Genomic DNA, 19,426 nt, shown 5'->3' on the forward strand with positions numbered 1-19,426 from the left:
AGTCAAGCTTATTTTGAACTCCCATCAAACCTCAATCCAGTGAAGTAACTGGGTTTCAACGCGCCCCTGCATCAGAAGCAGGATGGAGAACTCATCCTTCCAGACCCTAAGGTGAGACTTCACGGGGAATCGTGGAAGGGTATCGTGGAGGGTTGGAAGGGAGTGGGAGGCTTGAGCATTATTCCGTCAGTAGGTAATACTCCCTTTCACGCACAGGGGAATATTCCTGCGAGCCAGAAAAGCCAGAGTAGAGGGGCCCTTCCTGTCCATCCTCAGAGTCCTGCGCTTCACCATAGAAGAAGCATCAGCACTCGAAGCCAGACCTGCGCCTCCGTGGGAATCAGGTGAGCGTGACAGAGGGATTTAACCAAACATGCTTTGTACCAACCTTTGTACATGTTAAACATGGATTTTAAGATCCTGTGTAAGGTGCTAGTGGGTCGACTGTCACCGTTATGCAGACCCTGGTCCACCCTGTCCCAAATGGGTTTATCCCAGGGAGGGCCACCATGGACAACCGGAGATTAATGTTCGTGGTCCTGCACAAACACATTGAGGAGGGGATGGCAGTGGTTGGCTTGGACTCATACAAGGCATTTGTGTCGGTCTTGTGGGGGTTCTAATGGAGGATCTTAGAAAGGATGGGTCCGGGGGTCGGGTCAAATGGGTGAAACTGTTGCATGAAGTTCCGACATCTAGGTTGCAGGTGAATGGAGCGATTTCCATTGCATGGAGTGTACAGAGGGGGACGTGGCAGGGTTGTCTACTTTCCCAGTTGATATTTGCACTGGTCATTGAACCCCTGAACAGAGTGTTATGCCGTAGGCATGAGGAAAGGTGCTTAATAATGGGGGTGGGGGACCAGACACTGTACATCGTTTGCAGACGACGTGCTCTTATACATCCGGAAACCAGAGCTGAACCTGGGGCAAGCAATGTGCATGGCAAAGAAGTTTGGGGGGTTATCCAGACTGACAAATCCAAATCTGCCTGGTATCTACTGACTAAGAGGGCCAACAAAAGACTTGGGCATTTCGGGATGGAAACAAACCATGGAATTCAAATATCTGGCGATAATGATTGGTGTGGACTGGGTGTATGAGCAGCATGTCGGGAGACTCCTGCTAGCATTTGTGAGGCTCACAGACTTTTGGATTAAATTCCCCATATCCCTGATGGGCAGACTGACCCTGCTCAAAATGATCATGCTGCCTAGGTTACTGTACTTTTTTCAGGTTATGCCGATGTTACTAAAGATGGCTTGCTTCAAAGCGCTACATAGCACCGTGTCTAGGTTGCTGTGGAGGGGAGAGACCCCAAGAATAGCACCGAGTACTCTACAGCTCGAGGCAGGTAAAAGGGTGGGGGATTGGGGCACCTGATTTTAGAAGATATTACTGGGCATCAGTCCTACAGTATATGGTGGACTCATTCGTCCAACCCCATAGAGATCACAATATGACTTGGATTATGAAGGAAGTGGAACCCAAACGAGTGCTAGAGCTGCTGGGAGGGCGAGGCAGGGAGCCTCAGGAACTTCTCACGTCGGTTGGAACAATTATCTGGGTCTGGTGGAGGAACACGGGACAAGCAGGGCAGAGGTGCCCCTTTCTGGCAATGATGCCTCTGAGTTGTGGGCCAAGGGCTTTGAGGTCGAGGAGGGAAGATGGGTAACCAGGGTGGGGTAAGAGGGTGGATCACCTATATATGGGGACAGAGCTTCTACATATGTGGAACTCAAGGCAGCTCACCAGTCCAGTCGAATGAACTTTCTGGAGTTTGCATCCATGATGGTGGGGGGGGGGGGGGGGGGTTTAAGTGTCCTGGGACAGATTCCCCCAAGAAACTGAGACTTAAATCGCATGAATGTGACCCTCCTGCAGCTGGTGGAAGAGGGAAAATGTGTATATGAATTGTACACTGCTAGCAGGAAGGAGGGGGGGGCGATTTGTCGCCAGGGCTCAAATGGGAGGAGGATATTGGGGGAAAATTTACATACAGGACCAGGGCCCTTAAGCACACAAAACAGGCCTCTAGAAATGTGCGATTCCAGTGGATACAGTACAAGCTAGTGCGACAAACATACATCACACCGGCCAGAGTTGCTAAAATGGCAAGGGGGGGAACTCAACGTGCTGGAGGTGTGGGAAAGAGACTGACAAGTTTACGCGCACATGGTGGCAATTAGAAAGGGTGGAGGGCTTCTGGGAGGACATCTGCACTGAACTGTCGGGTCTGTTTGCAATAAGGGTTCAGCTAATGATTAAGCTAGGTCTGCTGGGGCTCTTGCTGCGTGTGATGGGTAGAAGATAGAAAGGGGCGTTAAGGGTCTTGGCGCTGGGAATGCTGCTAGCTAGAACAACGGTGGCCATGGCATGGAAGGCACCTGCGGGTCCCAGATGGGGGATTGGCAAAGATTTTCATAAATGGGTCAGGGCTGAAATGGACTTGAAAGTTTGCAAGGGAGAGTGCAGAGCCGAGATACTCTGTGTGGCATGAGCCCCGAGACAAGCTGGCGCTGAACTCGGACCCGTGACCCCGTGACCCCATCCCCGACCCTTGAGGTGCTTCGAGGGAAGAAACTTGAGCCGCCAAGACGAGGTGGGGCGGGGTGTTTAATGTTATACATTAAAATGCAGAGCATTGCCAGAGGGTTATAGTTATTAATGTAAAGCGTGACTGGAATTTCCTTTTTATATCTACAATTGTACCTATTGTATAATTATCTACCACTGTTGCTTTTAGCATGTAAGACGAGTGTTGCGAAAACTGAAAATAAAAAAAGGTTAAAAAAACATTGATATAGGGTTTGAGACTAATGACAGTTCTACCGTATCATTGGTACTACCACGCACTCGCGTAATGCAGAAGTAATATGGTAATTACATTTAGTTAACAAAACCACATAAGATGACGTCTTTTGAGAAGGAAAACAGTTGGTTGGTCAAACAGTAGCAGAGCTTACGGTTCTAGAGGCCGTTTCTTCGCACACCAAGGCTGTTCCAATTTGTAACCCTAGCTAAAAAGGCATTTGAGAGGGCTCAAAGTCTGATGAAGCAGCAAAAGAGCAAAAGTTCCTGTGGATACTTGGTGTCTAAATAGGTAAAAAAAATACTTGACACAAGCAGCAGCTTGAGACAGAGGCAAGAGTGGACACCTCTACATGCACTCCAATACTCTGGAGAGACTTCTCGGTTTAAGGTAAGCATTACCTTTTCACCCTGGGTTCACCCCGATGTAGCAGCGCTGGTCCCGGTCTCTGGATCGCTTTCTGGGGACGGAAGGCAGGACAATGAACGGGTTGGCGGAGTAGCAGCCTCGAGAGGTGACCCCTGGCACCGATTCCTTCAGGTTCTTAGGTCAGTCTACAGTTGTGTTGCCTTTTCTGCAGCACCAACAAAGGACGCAATTTGTACAGTCAATCTTCTTCGGTTCCCAATGACCTACACTCTGGTGAGTAGGACTTGGACGAGTCGGATAGTGTCTCTGGAGGTTCACCTGGATCTCAGCAAAGACGTTGATGGATTGCGCCTTGGCAACACGATTCACTACTATTGAGTCGGAGGTCTCCTAGCATCTGCGGTCTTCAGCTTGGGCAAGTCACAAGACCTCGGGAGATGGCTCAGATTGTAGTTAGTCTCAGGGCTGGTTGGTCCCACCAGCCAAAAGGGAAGGAGTAGTCCTCTTCAAGGTTCCTCTGTGGCATAGTAAACTGGCCCAGGACAGCATTGGTCACTTCACAGCGTTGCAAAACGTCTGCAGGCACCTCTGGCCGTCTTCAGTTACTTCAGTTTCCAGTGGTCGACTTGCCTGTCACCTCAGGAACCTCACCTTTTATTCAGTTTCAGCACATTCCTCTGCACTCTCTCAGCAGTTTACAGAAAGGGGTGGGTGGCTGTCCAATCAGGACAGCCAGACTCTTCCGCCCCCCCCCCCAACCCCCCTGTGGGAGCTGGCTCCATTCAGGCAGACAAAGAGCAGGGGAGTGAAAAACTCCTCCCTGCTTCCTGCCTGCCCAGGCACACTGGAGAAACACACATACACACCACCCTCCCCTCCCAGACTGGTAGAAGAGCTAACAAAGAACCACCATGCTAGAAAAAAAAAAGGAGGGGCCAGTGCACAACCGCGACTGTGAATACAGTCCGCGATAACGAACACAATAGTTGGTAGAACACAAACACTGCCACCGGCTAAAGGTTGTCTGACTAAAATGTCACAGGAGCAGAGAGAAGGGGGATACTAGGTATCCCCATGGCACTCCACATAAGGTGGTGTATGCCAATCTCTCGGAATATAAAGTTTTAGGAGCGACACAAAGTATCTCTCTATCCTGGAGAACTGTAGTTACTCAAGGATAAAGAAAGAATCTCAAATGAGAACCCAGGTGGTTCCCAGCAACCCTGCCCTTAAGGACCTGGGTGCTGTAAACGTTAAAACACAGGTGCCTTAAGAGATCTGGAGGAAAGTAGACTCCATGGTAAAGGTAAAACACAGAACAGAGTTGCAAGACAGCTCATTAGAATGAAAGAGTGGAAAAAGGCTTCCCTTATTCAGCATGTAAGCAAAAAAGGTTCAGAAGTAAAGCAAAAAGCGCTGGGGGTCTCACTTGGAGAGGGGATGAAGCATAAAAATTATGAATCCCGCCCCAACAGTCACGTCTCCTCTGACTCAGTCCTCACACGTGAGTGACGACCTCTTCACCAACCTCAATAAGTTACAAATTATTCAAAACAATGCTATTAGAGCTGCATTAAACATCCCCAGGAATCAACACATTTCTGACACCAGACAGAGTCTTCGCCGGCTATCAGTAACACAAAGAGTATCTCTAAAAACTCTAGCACCAACTCAAATACCTTGCCAACCAAGCACCTAGCCAGTAGATTTACTATCCACACCTCCGAAGTGCCCAGTCTAACTGCCTCTCTATACCCCACTTCAACCTTCAGAGGTCAGGGGGGTGGGGGGGGGGGGAGGGTGAATCAGTTTCCCAGTCCTGGTGGTAAAACTTTGGAACTCACTACCTAAGCCTCTTAGAGCGGAACCCTCCTTCCTAGCGTTCAAAAGTCAGGCCAAAGCCTGGCTGTCCGCCAAAGACCACCCCTCAGACTGTTCACTAGCCACCCCTATGTTTTGGTTTACCGATTACTCTGTTGTACATATGTAATTCTGATGCCCACATAATTTGAAACTATATTATTTGTAAATGATTTTGTGTTCTGTATATTATCTGTAATGTTTACTATGCTTGTATCATAAGTGATGCGCCCAGATGCCCTTTGGCCAGGTGCGCTATATAATTAAAATACAAATACCATCACCTGGCAGTCAACATGAGCTCAGTGGATACCTTCGAGGTCAGTTTGGTCCTTGCAAATAAAGCATCCCTTTTCTCCTCCCAGACACAAAGGTAGTCCGTCATGCATCAGCTTTGTAATCTTACAAGAGTTGGCATCATCCTTTGCACTCCCTGGTACAAATCAGACTCCGTAGTCTTCTGCTGCCTCCTTTATCAGCTACCCCTCCGGAGGGGCAGGCCTATGTTTCCTACAGGTGCCACTAATCAGTCTAAACAAAGAAGGATTTAGGAGTTTTGCTCATGGGCATCTGGTAGTTCAAATAGGACGACCATTATCCAGGGAGATTGGGCAGGGGGCGCTAGTGTCCTAAATCCCTGCTTAAGTTTTGGCAGTTCACAACCTTTACTCTGGCTCCCAAGAGTTTGCCCTTTACAACCGGCCGCAGCACACACTTGTGCTGGGCCGCAAACATTCCTTTGTAATTTCGCAAAGATCCAACAAGAGGCCTGTGTGTGTTCGCACGTCGCCTGAGGTGGTAGAATATTCAATCACAGGGCCTCGTTTAATGCTCCCGACACAGCCTGCAAGGATTCGGGTCTACCTTCCAATATAGTATCAAAGATCCATTCAATATGTATATCATGTACATGCAATATATTCACCCAGTATTCAATAAAGCCTGTTGGTCATTTGACATATAGAATCCTAATATAAGTGTGCTGTATCCCATTCACCTACAACCGCAAATTTCCCTCTCACCGCTAGTGTAGGTTTCCTGCTTATTAGTACATTTTCCGCAATCACTTGGGAGGAGCTTGAGTCGGAAAGTAAATCCCAACATTCCCCACTTTAGTTAATCCTCCATTAACTAACCTCTCATTCACTCTCTCCCTATCCACTTCACCCTTAGGGACCCACACCCTACATAGACGACATAAACTTTCCCCATCCCGGGCATATTTCTCCAAAGTGCATGCAAGATGAATGCAACCTTGATCACCTGGCACGTCAGGGTGCCCGGGGGATGCATGGGTTGCTTTATTCTGACCATACGTGGTTTATTTGGGTCCTCAGTCTGTACTTGCCCATTCTTTGTACATGGGAGAGACCTTCCTGCCCCAATAGTAACCATCATCATTGCACTGTTTGGAATAGTCTTAGCACAGCATTGAAGCATCAGTGCAAACCACCACCAACAGGAGCACCACGATCACCACATCGGTGCCCTTGAGAATTACTTATCAAACCAAACTTCAGGCTGGACACTGCTTCGCACCCCCCCGGAACCCCCACCCCCCACCCCCCCCCAGTCTCGCATTCCATGCCAGTCTTCAGCTTGTGCAGGGCCCCTATGTGTGTGACCCATTCGCTGCATCATTTGAGGACAGGGGTGGACCCTATGTGTAGCAAGGCAATCAGATTCTTTAACATGCATCCTCCATCGCTGTTAGAAGATCCAGGATGTACCAGTTTTGAGTGTCATTAAACTGATCACCCTCAATTCAACTCAATAGCATTCAGGTCTTGTTCGGTATCATTTGCCATCTGGATCACCTCCCCATCTCACGATGTGCACCCTGGACTCCTGCCGTCAGAATGGAAGAACACCTCTGTCTTGGTTTACAGGCAAGATTTATCTGGAATTGCTTTTAGCAGTTTGGACGAATCTTCTGACAAGCAACCTTTTTCCTCTGGATCTTCAGCGAGCGCTCCCTCCTCTTTACCTGTGGGGGTTGGGTTGGAACTTGATGCTGTTGCTGTATACCAGGCTTGGATGCAATTGTTAGATGAGCTTCAGGTACCAAAAGGATAGCCAAGTGCAGTGTTAGTGTAGAACAGGAATGACAGTACACCACTCTATAGATCGTAAACAACAAGTCTGGGGCAATTGAATACTTGAACCTGCTGCGCTAGTCACTACTTTTTTTAAAAGATTAAATACAGCATGAGGTGTCAGCTGCAAGTGATCATGCGGAGAAGGACCCCAAGGGACCTGCACATACATGAATTCAAACAGAACATGATCACACTGCGCTGATGGGATCCATTTAATCACGAAAAAACAGCCGTCACGCATTTCGACCTCCTTCCAGGCTGTATACATACACCGTAACTGGTCCACAATACAGTAGTCAAAATACCCAAACATTGTTCCAACACAGAATAACCAAACCAGAAACAATAAAAATGTCAGTAGGACAATTAGTTCAACCACGGTGTACAGTAGTAAGGACAAAGAAACCCACATTGTCCATCCATGATACGAACACACCCAAAAAGCAATTAATGAAAAACAGAAAAAGCACAACTAAAATACCAAAATCTACCCAGAAAAAATTAAGGGGAAAAGATGAACACACAAAAAATAAATTACAATCGCGTTAAGCAGTTTAAATGAATACAATGCCTAATTGCTGCAAATAGTTGCACATCAGTCATTGCCGCGCCCAAAAGTGACCATGCATAAACATGCTTGGAGGAAGTGCCCCGCAACCACACCAAGAGCACATATATCTCTGTACAATATACCTATTCTTTAAGGAACAGAAAACTACCTATAAGGTTGCATATAACCCTGTTAAAATTAACATGCATGATAAGAACAAAGTGCTCAGAAGCAAGCACTCACTGGTTGGGAGTTCCGCATTCCTACCAAACAGGATAATTACCCCATGTTATTCTGCAGATACCAGCAGGTATTCCTTGGTTTTGGTTACACCGCATCATACTTTGGGGCAGGTCCCCTTCGCTCCAGCCAGTATGCACTGATGTTTAGTTCTCTTCCGACAGGTTCACATATTGAGCAGGTGGCACTTGAATTAAAGGGTAGGCAGAATAGCATGGGGTAATTAGCCCGTTTGGTAGGCATGCAGGATTCCCGCAACCAGTGACTGCTTGCAGCTGAGCACATCATGCACGTTAGGTTTAAACAGGTTTTCGCAACTTATAGTTACAATTAGCCGTTACCTTGCCTTTGGTGTGGTTGCAGGGGAACTTCCTCCAAGCATGGTTATGCACGGTCACTTTGGGCATGGCAATGGCTCAGATGTGCAACTATGAGGCATTGTATTAATTTGAACGGCTTAACATGATTGTAATTTGATTTTTTTTCATGTGTTTTTCTTTCCCCTTTTTTGTCTGGGTGGATTTCGTATTTTATTTCATTGTTGTGCTTTTTTCATGAATTGCTTTTTTGTTGCGTTTGTATCATGGATGGACAATGTGGGTTTCTTTTTCCTTACGGACCTGTATGCACTAGTTGAACCCATTGTCCTGACGTTTTTGTGGTTTCTGGTTTTCTTGTGTTTGGTTATTCATTGTTGGTACAATGTTTGGATATGATCATTGTATTGTGGACTTGTTACTGTGTATGTATACAGCCTGCTGTATATTTATACAGCCTGGAAGAAAACCATGAGGTCAAAAACACACATCAGCTTTTTGTTGATTAAATAGATCTTGATCAAGTGAACCTATGAGCGCAGTGTGATCGTGTTCCGTTCGAATCACTCTATAGAGTAGAGGCTGTAAAGTTTTAGAAAACCAAGGTGAAAAGTCATAGGATGTATGTCAAGGTGCAGGTGAGAAGAAAACAGTCCTAGCACGTGAACTATACAACATCCAAGAGAAATAATTCCCAGTCTACAGGAACTCCCGTCCCCTGTATCTGAGGCCTAAATAATGCAATATTAAAGACATACAAGAAATTAAATGAAGACAAGTCAGTAATTCACAATTAGAGATTGATCATTCTTTGTAATAGGAAAAATACTTCTGACATCCAATTTAGTAATTTAAGATACAATTATAATATTTTTTTAAACCATAGGACCCAACGCGTTTCGAGAAACAATTACCTTCATCAGGGGTTTAATTCTAACCTGGTTCTGAAAGTAATCAAGAAAAAATAGTTTGTGAAAACTCTTCAAATCATGGTCATAATTTACAACATAAAAACATACGGTATTCTAATGATTAGTGCACATTAGGCTTGGTAAATCACCTCATGCGTTTGAAAATTGGCAATGATAGGATCAGACAATGTACCATTATACTAATTTCTTCATCAAATCCCCTTTAAAACCGTAATTTCAATTGCCTTAATGTGTCCTGTGTACATCCCCCTGCACTACACGCCCACCAATCCCGTATATGCCTTAACCACATAAACTCACTTGACAAAATCAGAAACATACCAAACAGAAATCCACAGCCAAGATTAAAAAATACTGTAGCATATCAAACCTAGAAAAATACTTCCCTGTGCTGAAAGCAAAACAATTAAACCATGTACGGCCAATGAAAAAAGTAATATTTGTTTGAGAATAACCAAATAAAGAAAAAGAGCAAGGTGTTCATACCATCCTATACACATACAAAGTAAATCAACAGCTCAGTAACAGATGTAAAAACTCAATAACAATTAAGAAGTCCTAAATGTTGCTTCCGTCTTTCTATAAGTATTCACAAAAACCTCTACTCATGGAAGGAGGTGATGTACTGGGCGCCTTTCCGAACATCAGAAAGATGTAACCAATACTGCAGTTCCCTCAACTTCACTGGAAGTGGCGTGGCATACACTAGCGCAAAAGGTCTGTTATAGCACGACTCACGCCACCTGTGGACAACGTTTCTGACATGCACTATGTCCCCTGGAAGTAGCTGGAGTGGTGGCAAGCACAGATTCTGATGCAGCGCCGTTACCTACTTCTGCTAGTTGTTGCGCAAATCAGTTGAGAAGACATTTTATACATTAATGTTGTTAACTGTCAGATATGATTTGAATTCATCTCCTAGAATGGACAGCCCTGTGAGCATCAGATGCACTACGCATAGGGGATAGTGTGCATATGCCCCCCCCCCCGTCACCATCACGTGGAGGGAGAGGGTGATGTCCTCACAGGGCTGAGTCCTTAAACTGAAAAGGGCCAAAGGTAAACAATAGACCCAGTTTTTTCTAAGTGTGATACAGAGCTTAGACAGATTAGCTTTCAAGAGGCCATTCATCCTTTCAACAACAGCGTTGGCCTGGAGATGGTAAATGGAGCCCATCTTATGTTTAATCCCTAAAAGTGACACACTTTCTTTAAACAGCTCATTAAAGATGTTTTGCACACTGCCCATCGGGGAAACACTTCTCCAACCAAAAATGTAGCTGCCGATTTGGCATCAGGGCGTGCACATGGACCAGCCTCAATCCAATGGGAAAAAGGACATACCACAACTATGAGAAAGCAAAAAGCTATTGCACCGCTCTCCCATATTTACAAAGTCAATGTGAGGATCCTGAAACAGGCCAATTGGATGGGGCAGTGTGCCCCTCAATGTTTTTAGGGTGTACCAAGTGTTATATGTCTGGCAAATTATACAATTAGATAACATTTAGGAGTTGCTGTATATTTGGCATATACCAGTCTTCTTGTATATCAGCAGCGATATGCTGCTTAGACCCGTTACATTACTGCAACTGATCAAATGCTACTAGAACCAACTCTGGGGGCATGAGCACTTTCCCCTGTACTAACCAGTCTCCATATTTAGTCTGTAGAAGACTGCACACCCCCTCCTTTCCCCAAGTAACTTTTCACTATGTGGTGCTTGGGCCTGTAAGTCAACAACTTCAGTAACGGGTAATGCAGTATACGGAACATGCATTTGCAACTGCATACCAACAAGTGCCGGGTATCCAGGGATATCTGGCACTGGTAAATATACAGTCAATTTCACAGCTGTGTCAGCTGCTTTGTTACCAAGAAAAGTCACCACCATTAGTATGGGTGGCACACAACGATTGCGGCAAACGTTGGCTGCGAGAGGGCATGAATCGGTCAGTCTAAGAGGGCTGCATGCTGTACTAAGGATCCATCAGCTCTCCGAAACCCTCTGATATATCTTGACAATCCCAAATGCATGGTTGTCGTCATCTATGCAGAGTCTGAATAAATAGTTACTCGCCATCCCTGTGCTACCTCTAGCGCTTCAATGAAAGTTCTGCCGCTTGGGCAGAGCAATGACCCAGTAGTCTACATTGGACAAAGACCTCGTTCTCTCCATTAACCAATCAGACCACTGCTGCCCAATTAGGTCGCTGGGCAGTCTCCTGATCAATAGTTGATCAGTCAACAAAAAACATCTCCCCCTCATCTAAGGCATAATCTTGTTTGTTTATTAATTTGTAAGGCGCACCAAACTGTAGGTAACTGGGCGCAATGGGTACAAGAATACTTAAAGCTTATGTTACACAGTGATGTAAGGTTACAGAGTGATTAGTCCTTTGATAGGGTCTAGCCCGCATAGACGATGTTACTTTGTTGGTGTTTGGCGCCGCGTGAACAAAGGAGGTGCAGACTGTAGGATCTTTTCCTCACAACACACGGGGCTGTGCGGTCTGTTTGAAGTGCTACGGAGGATCCTGTGATTGACACACATTTAAAATTACCCTGCAAATTTTTACGTGGGCCCTAGGGGTTCCTGGGTCGCATTGTGCTAGAGGAGTTTCTAGCAGCACCGAGGTGCTTGCTCAACATATATATTGAGGCCAGTGAAGGATTCATTTCCGCTGTCCTAACTCACCGTCCCGCAAGTTGAAACCTGGGGATTTATCACTGGCCCATATATGTGGAGAACAGGGCGGAGTATCTGCTCTTAGCCCGATGTCCTGAAGAAGGTCTCTGACCGAAACACGTGTCGACGTTGTCTCAGAGAGATATCTGGTGAAATTTGATACCAGTTACACAACGACACCTGATACTATGGACTGGGTCACTATAGAAGATAACCGAAAATATCCGGAATCATACTATTTGATTCTATAACTAAACTAGGGTGTAGTATTCGTGTATGTTTGAATGTGTTTTTGTATGTGGATACGTATGAAGGTATGAATTGATCAATGATTTTTATGACATTTTATGAGATTAAGATGAATTTTTCATGTGATGAGTTTTTGAATAAAATTTGATATGTATCTAATCTAACCAACGTCATCCCATTCCTGTAACGCTCACCTGATCCCCCACGGAGGCGCCGACCCGTTCTGGACTGCTACAACTTCTTCCACGGTAAAGCGTAGTGCTTGGAAGATGGACTGGACCCCCAAACCTCGTCTGTCTGGCCCGTAGAATAATCCTTCTGTAGATGGGAAAAGGGAGTTAACTGTCTGCTAGATTGTGTGTGAGGATTCCCCCCTTTTTCACCCTCCTCACCCTCCTCACCCTCCTCGAACCCTAGCAGTGCCTTCCGCAGACTCTCACCTTAATTTCTGTATGGACGAGCTCTCCATCCTGCTTCTGACGCAGGGGCGCGTAGATTTCCAGTTACTTCACTGGATCTTGGATTTGGCAAGGGTTCGATGTCTGCTTGCCTTTACCAAAATGCTGCCGTAAGTATATAGTTCAAAAGATCAAGTCTTATTTGTCCCTTGGCCTTTGTTTAATTTTCAGGGACTAGGTGAGGAATCCGTGTGGAGGAATGGATTCGCTGAGGTAAGCTCAGGTGAGTACTTTTAATGAAGGTGTGCCGTAGTGGTTTGCTCCGACACCTTAATGAGTGTGTCTTATTTCCCCATAGGGGCTGGGGTACGGAAAAGCCAGAAAAGCCGCTCCGACCCGAAAAGGGAACGGAGGTCCCAACAAAATCCAGGTAAGACTTAAGGTGAGTAATCTGTCCTTTTGCAATTAGTTCGTTGCTCACCTTGTTTTGTCCTTTTTCTCCGTAGGTCTTGAATGCGACCGATGTCGCCTATGGGCGCTGAAAAGGTTGCCGGCACCACGTGAAGTTAAGTGGAAGCGGCGCGGCAGCGAGAAGCGGAGCGCTTCTAACTATTGTCTTTCTTTTCCGTAGGTGCTGGGATGCGGCCGATGTCGCCTATGACCGCTGAAGAGCTAGACAGCGCCACGTGAAGGTAAGTGGAAGCGGCGCTGCAGCGAGCGATGAGATGCGTTTCTAACCCTTGACTTTCTTTTGCAGGATCGACGGAGTGAAGAATCTGGATGCTGGATGAAGGTAGGTAATGTCCTAATGCTTGCCTTTCTCTCCTTGCAGGTTTTCCAGGTGCTGGCGGGCGTTGCATGAGTCAGGAGCCGACTCGGTGAGCGTCCTGCTGCAGAAGCAGAATAACGCGAAGCACGTGTGGCCATCCGGGCGTGGTTTAAATAGCCTTGGAAGAGCTTCAGGCGAGTGTTCTTCCACTGGCCCCACCCAAGTAAGAAAAGAGTTCCTGAAAGAAAATAGTTCCTCCCCAGCCTTAGTTGGCTTGGAGCTTCAGACAGCATGGTCTGCCTCGGGTGAGTATGCAGCATGGACTGCCTCAGGTGAGTTCACCCAAGCATTACCATATGTTTTGCCATGGTGAGCCTGGCGCCTATGGCACCAGGACAGATGCCTTTTATGAGCCAGGCGCCAAAGGTGCCAGGACAAGGTCCAAAGAGCCCCTATAGGGGTTTGCTGGGTCCTGCTTGGTGAGTATGAAGTCTGGAAGGGCGGGTGGATGTTTTTCTAACCATCAGGTAAGGGGGTGCTGCATTATTTAGGCATTTGAACATCAGGGAGACTGTTTTCAGCAAGATTCTGTCATTGGTCTTCAGCCAGTGATGTTCGCTTCCGATTTCCGAGACATGTTCTCTATTGGGTATAGTCAGGGCCGTTCTTAGGGCATTGTTCTGTAGAATTTGGATTTTGTCTAGGATAAATGTGTTGGCACCTAGATATAGGTCATTGCAATAATCCAGTTCTGAAAGTATTCATGCGTTGGCAAGGATGATGCAGCTTGCTTTGGATAGGAATGGCCTGCAGGCGCCGATTAGCTTACAGGTAGGCGGATGACTCACTCCATGGAATTTACCGGTCTGCTTAGGGTAGAAACCTAAAGTTTTTACTTCTTTAGCTACCTGGATTGTATTTCCGTCTATGGTGAATGTAGAGTAGCTTGAATTCAGTTTTTTTAGGTTTGCAAATGATCCAAGGATCAGGAGCTCTGTTTTGTCATCATTCAGGCAGAGGCCATAGGATGCCAAACATACCTGAATGAGTAGGTGTTTATTTACCAAAGTCGTATCCTTGTTGAAATTGCCCAAAAGGGGAATGAGGATCTGGGTGTCATCTGTGTAATTTTGTGTAGGTGACACCCAGTCTCTCCAATTTGTCAAACAGAGGCTTGGTAACTATATGGTACATGGTTGGCGATACACAAGAACCTTGTGGAACGCCACATGTAGTCTGGATGGGGTCTGCCAATGCTGATGGGGAGAAGACTCATTGTTCTGTTGTCTAAAAAGGATTGGACCCATACTATTGCGTCCCTTGAAAGTGGGCAGCCGAGGCCAGGTGTTTGCACAAAACCTCGTGATCCACCAGGTCAAAGGCAGCCGACAGGTCGAGGAGGAGTAGCGTGGCTGTTTTCCCTTTGTCCTTGAGCTCATCAATTTGAGTTTTCAAATTGAATGAATGCCGTTTCTGTGCCGTGTTGTGGCCTGAAGCCGGAGGAGTTGGTTGGTCTCAAGGTAGTTCTGTATTTGCATGTATGCTACATTAGCGATTATTTTGAGAAGGAAGGGCACCGTGGTAATAGGCCTGTAGTTTGTTGGGATTGAAGGCTCCAGCATTTGTTTTTTTAGCAGAGGTTAAGACCCAGGACTCTTTTAGGTTGCTTGGGACAGTGTTAGTCGTGAAGGAGGCATTAATTAGTTTCGAGATGAACAGTGCCAAATCTCTCGCTGCATCTTTGATTATTTGGGTGGGGCAGTGGTCACCCTGGCAGTTGGGTGGTATCAAAGACAAGATAATTTTGTTCAGTTTCCTGGATGGATATTTTGGTGAGTTCAAATGGTTCTAGGGTGCTGGCGGATTCAATGGGACTGGTGCATTACAGCTCCGGGTATGCAATGAGGCTTTTTTAATAGCAATTCTATTTTGGAGTAATGTTATTTTGTTAGCCAAGGCATTCTGAATGCTAGTGCACCATAATTTGTCCTTGGGTACACCGTCTATGGGAGGAGTAGGGGATTCCAGTTCTCGAAAGATCGTGAATAGTTCCTTAGTGTTAGAGTTGGCATTGGAGATTTTCATTAGAGGTCTTTAGTACGGATCATTTACTTTTTATAGTTATTTGAAAAATCTGTAAAGATTCTAGTTTTCTTTTTTGTAGTCGGAGGTCTTTAAGTTGTGGGGTAAGCCAGGCATAGAGGTGTGCACGCTGTTTACGTTTACGCAGTTTGACTGGTGCAATGGTGTCTAAGGCCTTAGACATGGTATTGTTAAATGCCTCGACCAGGAGGTTGGGGTCAGATTCACTTGGGAGTGAGTTTATGAATGGAAGGATATGTGGTAGTTTGAAATGTTTTTTTTGCTCCTAGTCGGAAGGGGTGGTGCCATGACTCCCCCCCAACCCCATCTACTCGTTTGTTTATTGATAGAGAAATGTCAATCAGGTGGTGGTCGGTCCACAATTGTGGGGTTACCTTAGTAATAGAAGTTTGGCAGTTCAGGTTAGCCACCCAGTCCAAGGTCCATCCTTTGACATGGGTCGGTGCAGAAACTTTTTGGGTCAGTCCCTGTTCTGAAAGGATGGTAGCTAGACCCTGAGCAATATTTGTGAGGAGTCTTTGTAGTTATTGGCAATAAGGCTTGATATATCCTCATCGAAGGTACAGATAGGGCCTGGGGGTCTGTATAGCAAGTAGATAGTTGAGTGCGGCAGCTGGAGATGAGAAGTTCGGCAATGAGTATTTCACAAGATTTAATTGTGGGTGGTGGCAGAAATCTTATGGCTAGGTTAGTTTTCGCTAGGAGGGTTATGCCACCACCTCTAGCCTTGGATCGATCCGCTCCAAGTATTTGGTAGTTGTCTGGTATGGCTAACGTGAGGGCTGGGCCAGCTGCGTCATGCAGCCAAGATTGTGACAGCTAGAATGTCCGGGTCATCTGTGGGAGTAGGTTTAGGTGGATTTGTTGTGGTTTTAAACTTATGCTGAGGGTAGGCTGCAGGGTTCGAGGTTCTAAACGAAGTCTCATGGTCAAGTATGGATGCTGATTAGCGCCCCGCAGTATTTGTTATGGCTGAGGCAGGGGTTCATATTGTTGCTAATCCTAGGCTCATAGAGGCAGAGTAGACTAGCTCACAGTCTATTGTTTCTGGCAGATAGAGGACAAGGTGTGCACCCATTCTGAGCCATTGTTAAGTCTGTAATCAGTTGGATGATTAGAGGTAGAATAGACAGTAAAAGGGGTCATCAGGATGTTCCTAGGGAGCATAGTTCTCAGTTGCTCAATTATTCAGGTTACTCAATTGCAGTGGATCCTTAATCAGCCGGGAACGAGGCAGTCAGTCGAACAGCGATGGCGAGTCAGCACAGAGGGCTAGTCAGACATAGGCTAGTACAGGTCAACGCAGTAGACAATTCAGAGTAGCAGACTATTTATCAGGCCTCTAAGCTAGTGCAGATCGGCAAAGGTAGGCTATTCAGGCATGGGCTGTTTTAATTCAATGCAGTAGGCTAGTCTGGCTCAGGCGAATACAGTTAGGCAGTTCAGTGTAGAGGCTGGTTATCGGGGATAGGCTGCAAACCGACATGATAGGCTAGTCAAGTATCAGCTAGTACAAAGCAGCACAGTAGGCAATTCAGTGCATTAGGCTAGTTATTAGGAATAGGCTGGTGTGACTCAACATGAAATGCTAGCTAGGCATAGGCTAGTATAATGCAACACAAGGGGGAATTCAGTGTAGTAGGCAGGTTATTAGGCATAGGCTAGCGTGACTTCAACATAATAGTCAAATCGGCATAGATAAGTGGCAAGTGGAACAGTGGGCTAGTCAGAATGGGCAAGTGTGATCCGCAATCTCCGGTGAGTGGCGGTCAGATATTAATGCGATTGACATTCAGAGACTAGTGGAAACAGAAGTGCCACACTTGGAAGGCACGACTGCGTGACCAGAATGCTGCCATCGGCAAGGTTGGGGAACAGCGCTTCGCAGGTTTCCCAGTATCCGTGGGGAAATGCATTCAGTGCCTGATGTTTAAAGGGTGCAGTGACTATATAGGCACGGGTTGCTGAGGGTACAAGATAAGCAGAGGGGCAGAGGCGTGTGTAGTGCAGATTGGATATGGGACAGGGTCTGCCTAAGAGTGTGATGCCAGGTGCTGAATTTGGTAAGCATGCGGAAGATACATGAGCATATAGATACTGCTCTGCTCAATGACTCGCAGTAACAGTAAGCAGTCGTGTATAAAGTTGGAGTAAAGTTTTAAGGGGTAGATGGCAGATCAGGATTACAATGGCGAGTGCAGAGTTATGGCACACCAAGCGAGCTTATGGTGATGAGTAGAGTCTCGTATTTGTATTTTTTTTTGTTTAAGATTTATATCGCGCACCAAACCCTGAGGTAGCTGGGCACTTGAGAGACTCAGAGTTACATACATGAACAGGCAGAAAAACAGTCAGGCGAGAATATAATAAATACGAAGGACCTTGGTTACAAATGGGTCCGAGGAAGTTCAAGGATAACAGGAAAAAGCTTACATACAATATGTCTATATGAAGCATATTCCCTGAACCTGTAAAGACATAGCAGCAACTCAATGGTGAGTGGATAGCCAGTTTTTTATGTTGGCTTTGAAGGAGAGGAAGGAGGGTTCCTGTTTGAGAGGGATGGGGATGGAATTCCCTCTCATGCTCCTCCAGCAGTTATGAGATTGAACCTTGGTACCACCAGACTATGGTGGAGAGAAGAGCTGGTGGTGCGTGTTGGTTTGTGCATACAAATTTTGTCTGCCAAATATCTGGGGGCAGAGTTTGAGAGCCATTTGTGCGTGATGGCCAGGGTGCGTAAGGTGATTCCCTCCCAGATGGGCAACCAGTTGGCTCTAGTTGATCAGATATACCCGATATATGTTCCAAGTTATTCCAATGTACCAAGCTCCAATGTTATTCAAGCGGCCAGTAAAGATGGGCAGTAGCGACCTGGTTATGGGGAGTTTTCAAAATAGAACGTGCAGAGCGTTAATAAGAAGGTGTTGCTCCCGTGGGTACACAGCAGGCGATACCAGACTTAGTGCAGAAAGGGCATATAATTGGGCAGCATAATTGGCCCAAGGCTCTTGTGCTTTAGGAATGTCGTTGTCTGGTCCTTTATATGTGATAGTCATGAAAAGCATCATGTTCAGTAATGGGTTCTGTTCGAAAGGTGGCAGGGTTCACAGTCTTACAATGAATAGATGGGCTAGACAGGATAACTTCATATGCCGAGGACCTCTGTGTAGGGAGCAGAAGAAGATCGCCAACCACAGATATGTTTGTGAACACTATATTTTGATGTCTAAATGATTATGTTCAAGTTATTTACAAATGAAGGCTTCAAAGTAGTAAACCTAGTATCTTTATGAGTACACAATTGTATCCCCTAATCAGGCAAATAAGGCACAAATCCCCTATTGGTGTATAAAAAAAGATTTAGTTCAATTTTATTCTTTTTCTGTATTGTTAACTCATACGCAATAGCAGAATGTTTATCCGAAAAGAAGAAATCACAAAAATAAAAAAAAATAAAAATAAAAATAGCAAAGAAAGAAAGCAGAACCTGTGTAATGGTTCTCTAACAATCACATGTTTAGTGGGTTAGTATCATTTCATTGAGCAAAAACAAAATAAACATGTACAGGAGAAGACTAACAAAATGGCAAAAATTATTCAATATTTGCACATAAAATTATTCAACATTTGCACATCATGATTAGAGAGGTAAGGGTACCGCAAGGTTAGGTCCCTAAATATTCGCTCCGGTTGTTTAGTGACCTGGTTTACCTCTAAATGCCTAGAAATTTATTTTAGCGTTCTAGACTTTGTTAAATCTAGATAGGACCAAGATAGTTGATCCCTGAGTGCAACTTCTTATTATGGACTTTGGTGAGATAGAAATTAAGAAAGAGGACTGACTCGTCTGGTCTCAGGTGAAGCAAGGCACACTCTGCCTGGCTATGCTCTGAGGACCATAAAGATCAAGCCAGGATGGCTTGTGAGTTCTATAAACAGAGGACCAAAACCATCGGTCTACGCCAGGGGGAGAAGCCCCTTATCTAGTTGGAAAAGGCAAAATAAGCACAATGAGTGCTTAGTCCTGTGGCGTTTCG

The 19,426-nt window shown here is 45.7% G+C and overlaps 1 protein-coding gene across 9 annotated transcripts in view; it reads right to left on the reverse strand.

Moving 5' to 3' along the window:
* KLHL20 (kelch like family member 20) overlaps positions 1 to 19,426 on the reverse strand; it is a 1,054,184-nt gene that overhangs the window by 974,451 nt on the left and 60,307 nt on the right. For 5 of the 9 annotated variants that reach the window (XM_069641181.1, XM_069641183.1, XM_069641179.1 and 2 more), the window contains exon 4: positions 9,161 to 9,190. The exons of the other annotated variants lie outside the window; for them this stretch is intronic. The gene's annotated coding sequence lies outside the window, so the exon portion shown is untranslated. The remainder of the gene's footprint in view (positions 1 to 9,160; positions 9,191 to 19,426) is intronic. 9 annotated transcript variants of the gene reach the window in all.

This window comes from Ambystoma mexicanum, chromosome 1q, assembly GCF_040938575.1.
Source record: "Ambystoma mexicanum isolate Mex_15411 chromosome 1q, UKY_AmexF1_1, whole genome shotgun sequence".
NCBI classification, from domain to species: Eukaryota; Metazoa; Chordata; class Amphibia; order Caudata; family Ambystomatidae; genus Ambystoma; species Ambystoma mexicanum.